The sequence below is a fragment of the Salvelinus namaycush genome, chromosome 18 (assembly GCF_016432855.1).
Source record: "Salvelinus namaycush isolate Seneca chromosome 18, SaNama_1.0, whole genome shotgun sequence".
Classification (NCBI taxonomy): domain Eukaryota; kingdom Metazoa; phylum Chordata; class Actinopteri; order Salmoniformes; family Salmonidae; genus Salvelinus; species Salvelinus namaycush.
This window is the reverse complement of record NC_052324.1, coordinates 5,614,546-5,622,765: the sequence shown is the minus strand read 5'-3', so window position 1 is coordinate 5,622,765 and position 8,220 is coordinate 5,614,546.

The window sequence follows — 8,220 nt, the reverse complement described above, 5'->3', positions numbered from 1 at the left end:
CTGACAGCTGCTCTTCTCCTTCATCTGAAGAAAAAAAAATTGCAACGGCTGCTCTGTCAGTTGGAGGTGGGCTGGGGGCCTGGCTCGGAAACATTTTCAATTGTGATTGACAGTTCAGAAGAAATATGTTCCAGGTTCATGTGTCTCTTTTCAAAATAAACATAGCATGAATATTATTAATATTATTACATATTATGTTTCATAAGTGGTGGGTAGCCTCAATAGCTGCATAATTTTTTCAAAAATTTTGCATGCAAACCCCACTTTGGGAATCTAATGCCAAGGTACTGTATCAGAGGTCAATAGACTCAACATTACAATTCAGCATGATACATGTGGTGCAAAAATAGATGTAATTAACATATATAAAAAAATATATTTACATACATATTCTATGATGTGGTCAAGTTATATATTTCATGAATATATATATTTTTTTTACCCCTTGTCCCATCGCTGCAACTTCCGTACGGAATCGGGAGAGGAGAAAGTCGAGAGCCATGTGTTCTCCAAAACACGACCCCACCAAGCCGCACTGCTTCTTGATACACTGCTCGCTTAACCCAGAAACCAGCCCGCACCAATTTGTCAGAGGAAACACTGTACAGCTGGCGACCGAAGTCAGCGTGCATGCGCCCGGCCCCCCTCAAGTAGTTGCTAGAGCGCGATGGGACAAGGACATCCCAATTGTGCGCCGCCTCATGGGTCTCCCAGTCGCGGCTGGCTGCAACACAGCCTGGGATCGAACCCAGGTCTGTGGTGACGCCTCTAGCACTGCGATGCAGTGCCTTAGATCGCTACACCACTCAGGAGGCCGCATATATATATTCTTGACATATATGTCAATATATTTTGAATTCCCCCGCATACTGTATTATGTACATGTAATATAATACATGAGTTTTCCATATGGGACTACACTTGGCGTCCTCAGTGAAGCCAGTGGCATGTTTCTTCTTGTGTGGCCACACATACAGTGCATTCAGAAAGTACTGTATTCAGACCTCTTGACTTTTTCCACATTTTGTAACGTTCCAGCCTTATTCTAAAATAGATTTTAAAAATTTAAAAATCATCAATCTACACACAATACCCCATAATGACAAAGCGAAAACAGGATTTTAGAATTTTTTACAAAAACAATAATTTTACAAGTATAAGTATTCAGAACCTTTGCTATGAGACTCGACATTGAGCTCAGGTGAATCCTGTTTCCATTGACCATCCTTGAGATGTTTCTACAACTTGATTGGAGTCCACCTGTGGTAAATTCAATTGATTGGACATGATTTGGAAAGGCACACGCCTGTCTATATAAGATCCCACAGTTGACAGTGTATGTCAGAGCAAAAACCAAGGCATGAGGTCGAAGGAATTGTCCGTTGAGCTCCGAGACAGGATTGTGTCGAGGCACAGATCTGGGGAAGGATATCAAAATATTTCTGCAGCATTGAAGGTTCCCAGGAAAACAGTGGCCTCCATCATTCTTAAATGGAAGAAGTTTGGAAACCTCAAGACTTTTCCTAGAGCTGGCCGCCTGGCTAAACTGAGCAATTGGGGGAGAAGGGCCTTGGTCAGGGAGGTGACCAAGACCCAATGGTCACTCTGACAGAGCTCTAGAGTTCCTCTGTGGAGATGGGAGAACCTTCCAGGAGGCCAACCATCTCTGCAGCACTCTACCAATCAGGACTTTATATAGTGCCCAGACGGAAACTGGTCTGATGAAACCAAGATTGAACTCTTTGGCCTGAATGCCAAGCGTCACGTCTGGAGGAAACCTACGGTGAAGCATAGTGGTGGCAGCATCATGCTGTGAGGATGTTTTTCAGCGGCAGGGACTGGGAGACTAGTCAGGATCGAGGGAAAGATGAACGACGCAAAGTACAGAGAGATCCTTGATGAAAACCTGCTCCGGAGCACTCAGGACCTCAGACTGGTTTGAAGGTTCACCTTCCAACAGGAGAACAACCCTAAGCATACAGCCAAGACAACGCAGGATTGGCTTGGGGACAAGTCTCTGAATGCCCTTGATTGGCCCAGCCAGAGCCCGGACTTGAACCTGATCGAACATCTCTGGAGAGACCTGAAAATAGTTATGCAGTGACACACCAAGAAGCCTCGCGGCTGTAATCACTGCCAACGGTGCTTCAACAAAGTACTGAGTAAAGGGTCTGAATACTCATGTAAATTTGATATTTCAGTTTTTATTTTGAAAGTTTTGCAAAAAGTTCTAAAAAACAGTTTTTGCTTTGTCATTATAGGATATTGTGTGTAGTTTGATGAGGGGAAAAAAAACATTTTAATCCATTTTATAATAAGGCTGTAACGTAACAATGTGGAAAAAGTCAAGGGATTTGAAAATATTTTTGAAATGCACTGTACTCACACTCACACACACACACACACACACAGACACACGCACACGCATGCACGCACATACAAACACACACACACACACACACACACACACACACACACACACACACACACACACACACACACACACACACACACACACACACACACACACACACACACACTCTAAACTGATAATATTTGCCTCTATCTTATGTTCAGAACCTTTGATTGTGCATTCGTTGGTTTCACACATCTTTCACCACTGAGTCATTCATGCAAAATCAAAGTTTTCCGTGAAATACCATATGAACATTTTGTTTAGTCACCAATACATCAGATAATGACAGGTTCACCATTTAGTCATTTTAACTACCATTTAATCCAATAGCAAAAAATACAAGATCAACATTTATTTTCGAAGTGCTGAATAGAAAGAATAGTAGATGGTATAGTAGATGGTAAATATTATTTTCCATTTTTCATTTGACTATAACTTGACATGCACAATAAAATGAAATGTGTATCCAATGGCAGGTTATGAGCATGTTGAGAAATATGTCAGTGTTACAGTATCAGTCTCACAAATCATTATAAATAGGGGTATTGTAAAGCAGTTGTCTACTGTTGTATGCCATTTCTGTCCAATGCAACAGTGTACAAGATTACTTTTGTCTACGTGACATTTTTTTATATTTCGGCATTTTAGGCTCATAACCAGGACGACTTACATTAATGCATTCATCTTCAGATAGCTATGTGATATGTTGTTGTCTCACCATCGTTGTAAGTACATTTTCCCTCAACAAAGTCATTATCAGCAAAGTCAGTGCTAGTAGGAAAAGATGAGTGCATTTTTGGGGGAGTGGGGACATCACCAGGAAGTAAATTAGTTAATAGACCAGTGAGAAAGGGAGTTCCAAACCTCTCTGCCAATAACAGCTAGTTATCAGCTTTCCCCTCCCCACTCAGACCACTCCCAGACAGTCCTAGCAAAATTCTTGCTTTAGAAATTGCCCTTTGCTAAGAAGCTATTTTTGTTTATTTTTGACCATTTTAATTCAAAACAATCACAGTAAGGTTCTTCATTTTTACCCAGAAATGATTTGATATTGAGATGAAAATAGCTGCATCTGACCTTTCCAAATCTTTTTAAAGAGGTATGTTTCAGACGTTTTTGGGAGGATGGGCAATTGATACAATATTGTCTCTCTCTCCTTGAAATTCATCAGCTTACAGTGTATCAATGAAATTCAGATACTGAGTGGAATAATTAAGCAAAAAGGCGCTGGGGGATGTGGTACAAATATACCCCAGCTAAGGGCTGTTCTTATGCTGTGGTATATTGGCCATATACAGTACCAGCCCCCCCCCCCTCCGGTGCAATATTGCTATTATAAACTGGTTGCCAACGTAATTAAAACAGTAAAAATACATGTTTTGTCATAACTGTGGTGTACGGTCTGATATACCATGGCTTTCAGCCAATCAGCATTCTGGACTCGAACCACCCAGTTTTATACCATGGCATTGTTGAGCACTCCTTTCTGATAGGCTTAAAGCACATTCTAGAGCGTGCATTATTTCCCTATATTGCACAGCATTTCAGCATTTTGGCTATAGTTAATTTTTACATGTTTTGTTTGAGCTGCTTTTGAATGCATAAGTCGAATTGAAAACAGTATTGGTATTGTTGAATTCTATTTTCATAATAGCAAGCTATAGATGGTTTGGTTAGCTAAACTAGCAAGTCTGTATGTTTGCTTACCATGGCAACTACTGTAGCTATCTAGTATACTTGCTAGCTACTTCAGTGGATGTTGAACACATTTCTACCTGCAAATGAACACATTTCTAGCGCCAAATGTGTTAAATAATAGCCGTGATGTAAAAGGGACAATCAACTCGTGGCTCTATGCATTCTCTAGAAAACACTGCAACTCTGCTAGTACGTTGTGTTACACACCTTCCACATGGTTCATTATTGTCCGTAGAATGCATAACCCCTCAGTGATTATCCCTGACATAGGCCTAAACAACCCAGTGCATTGTTCACTACACTATATTTCCAAGTGGTAGCACATAGTGACTCTTTCAACCTTTGGCTGATGGAGGATGATATCTGTTTTACAGCCACATCCATACTGTATATGATTTGGTTTTACATTCCAACATAAATTCATGTCAAATCGATACATTTATGATGTAAAAAATATAGAAATGTACAGTGTTCAGCAGTTATCAAATTATATTTAACTCGGCACTACATCATTTTGGTTCAGTAGTTTTGAGCAGTTTGATTTAAGTGACAGTTAATTGTTTTGCTGACAAATGACAAGAAAATCGTATCAAAAGTAAAGTGAATATTGCATTTTAATTGAAGATTGAATGGGTATCCAAAATTGAAAGAGTGATTTGGTGCAATGAACAAGTGACTGTGAATGTGTTTGTTGTACTCACTCAGTCAATTGTGAAACATGAGCCATTTTGATGATCTGTTTCGATTTTTGTGATAAGCATTGTGAAAATGTACCACGCACTTATGAACATTGCACCAAAGCGATTGGAAGAACTGTAAGATTACAGAGCAGGCCTGGCTCCCGGAAGGAGAAACCCTAGAGGCGAGCCCAGGCTGACCCCAGGAGTAGCCAGGTAACCCAACACCTCGTCACATCAGCTCCACAGGATCCAATGTAATCGCCCCCAAGTCTCAGTTACAATGGGCAGGTCGGCCCTGTCAACCTTGTTGCCAAGTTGCCGACAGGTGACGGGGTCAAAACACCACTGGCCACCTCTGTCATCGTCCTGGCAGCTGAGGGAGAGCAGTTGTCTAATGACTAGCTATCCATCACAAAGAAAGTGGTGCTAATGACTAGCTATCCATCACAAAGAAAGTGGTGCTAATGCTAAAGGGTGCAGTGTCTCCGAGCTACAGTATGTTCTCTACTCCACTGGCTTTGATCCTGAAATGAGAGGCTTGCTTATTCGCCGTCCTGAATGAAGCTAAATGTCTAACACTAAGAAACTTTCCTGTGTGTGTGTGTGTGTGTGTGTGTGTGTGTGTGTGTGTGTGTGTGTGTGTGTGTGTGTGTGTGTGTGTGTGTGTGTGTGTGTGTGTGTGTGTGTGTGTGTGTGTGTGTGTGTGTGTGTGTGTGTGTGTGTGTGTGTGTGTGTGTGTGTGTGTGTGTCAGTGTAAGTATGTGTGGGTAGAGTCAGTGCAAGAGAGTTATTGCAAAAAAGGGTCAATTCAGGTAGTCCGGGTAGCCATTTGAGGAGCTATTTAGCAGTCTTGTTTGGCTAGAGTAGGTCGTCATTGTAAATAAGAATTTGTTCTTAACTGACTTGCCTAGTTAAATAAAGGTTCAATACAACAACAAAAAATGAAAATAGAGATCCTGAATGGCAGAGAGCTACGCCACAGTGATGTACTGGGCCGTACTCACCACTAGGGCTGTTACGGTGACTGTATTACTGCCACAACGGGGGTCATGAGTCATGATGACAGTCAAATTCCACGTGACCTTTTAGTCACGGTAATTAGGCTTCTCCAAGCTCTGATGCTACCGATGGTCATTAGTCGTGTCACGACTCCCGCCGAAGTCGGTACCTCTCCTTGTTCGTTCGGCGGTCGACGTCACCGGTCTTCTAGCCATCACCGCTCCACCTTTCATTTTCCATTTGTTTTGTCTTGTTTTCCCGCACACCTGGTTTACATCCCCTCATTACTCTACGTGCATATTATCCTCTGTTCCCCCCATGTCTGTGTGTGGTTTTGTTCCTTCGTTACGTGTGTGACGCTACAGGCTGGTGTTGCGCCGGGTATTGTTAACCCGTGGTTTTGTTATTTTGTACCATGTTGTGTGATTTTGTGCGCTCTCGCTTTTTCCTTGGGCCAGAGTGTTGTGACGCAGTTGCGTCCGGCTGTTTTCCTCTGCCTGATTAAAGTGTGCCTGTTCACTCATCTCTGCTCTCCTGCACCTGACTTCCTTTGACCAGTTGTGCACACTCTGACAAGTAGCCTACCAAACTTGCTAACTGCCTGGTACTCAGCACTCTAATGTCCACAGAGTGATGGCTTCTATTAAAAAGCGGAGGGTCCCATCAGCTTTCTATAGGCTAGGCCTACTATATTTATTTTTCAACTTTCCTAATATTAAGCACATTGCTTCTGTTTACAACAGAAAATGAATCAGGGGAACAGGGGAATAGCGTACTCCATTCGCAATTTAAGTGCATAGATTACATTTTTTCACCTGTCCCTGTTTCGAGACAGGTGCATGATAATGGTCCATTCTAAATAAAAAAAAATTCACACATACCGTATATTATTTACTATATGTAAAGACAAGATAAAATCAAGAGTAGTCTGATGGGTGACAATATTATCCTATCACTTGTGAATTATATATTTTCCACTTGGAAATTCAAGGCATTATCAAGTGCTTGTCAAATTGTAACTGAGAGACTGATGAAGTGTGTAAAGCCTGAGCAAAGATACAAAGCAGAGCTCATGCCTTTCATGCAACTTTTTTCAAATCATCATTAGAGTCGCATCATGCAGCCTTAGAATGTGTTAAAAATCAAAACACATAGCCCAATGTTTGTATCACAACTAACGTTGCCAAATAACTTCTTAAAATAAAGCACATTAATCCCCTTTACAACGGTTGCAGAGTCTAACTGGCATACATATGCAGCATGTGAGTTTCAAGTTTGGGGAAGATACATAATGTATCTTCTGTTGAGTCAGCCTCATTACTTAATTTTTTTTTAATGCTAGTGGTTGTATTAATTTGGGATCTATTGCATCCCGCAACTGTCCCAGACTATGTTTGGAATATTTATTTCTCGCACTGAATAGAATAGGTCAACTTTTGTACTACCCGGGATAGTAGATTGATATAGGCTAGTGTTTTTTCTGTTTGTTCGGTCTACTCATTTTGTTGGCTGATGAAAGTAAATGTGGACAGTTCTTCCAATATCTTCAGTATGTGCCTCGGAATTGGATAAGGACTCGCACAGTTGCGTCCCCAATGTGTCTGTCTTCACTTGTAGCCTGTGAGAAAGACCCAATCACGTGACAGAGAGCCATGTGAGTGAGAGGTGCTTTGGTGTGCCAAGCCGGGATAAGGGAATTATAACTATTATATTCAGCCCAAGGGCAAAACGGCCACTGGCCGCAAAAGTCATGGATTTTTTTAGGGGGCATTACGGCCACACAAAGGGGATGCTGACAGGAAATTCAAGGCATTATCATGTGTTTGTTAAATTGTGATTGAGAGACTGATGAAGTGTGTGCAGCCTGCGCAAAAAAACAAAGCAAATGCCTTTCATGCAACTTTTTTCAAATCCTGAATTGAGTTGCATCATGCAGCCTTAGAATGTATTAAAAATCCAAAACATATAGCCCAACGTTTGTAGAACTAAAGTTACATAAATAACTTGAAACTATTATTAACCGCTCAACACAGAATAACCGTGTGTGCGCACTCCCTCATGTATTTTGGAGAAAATATAAGTTCTATTTTATTCAGCTATGTTCAATTGTATTCTTCATACTATTAAATAATATAAAATAATGCCGTGGAATTCTAAGCAAATCTTTCTGCTAAATGAACTAGTGTAGCCCACATCCATATGGCATAGACAGATCAGGGTCTAATATCAGGATAACTCAGAGTATGCTATTCTGTTCTTCTGAAACATACTACATTTTCTTCATATCATGTTTCTTTAAACCTGTCTACAATAAGTAATGGATTTATGGTGATGGATTTATTTGACTTCTTAAAATGTAGATGTTCCAAAGGTCTGCATCTGTGGCTATGCGTGGAAGCCAGGAGATGCTAAATGTGTTTGTTAATT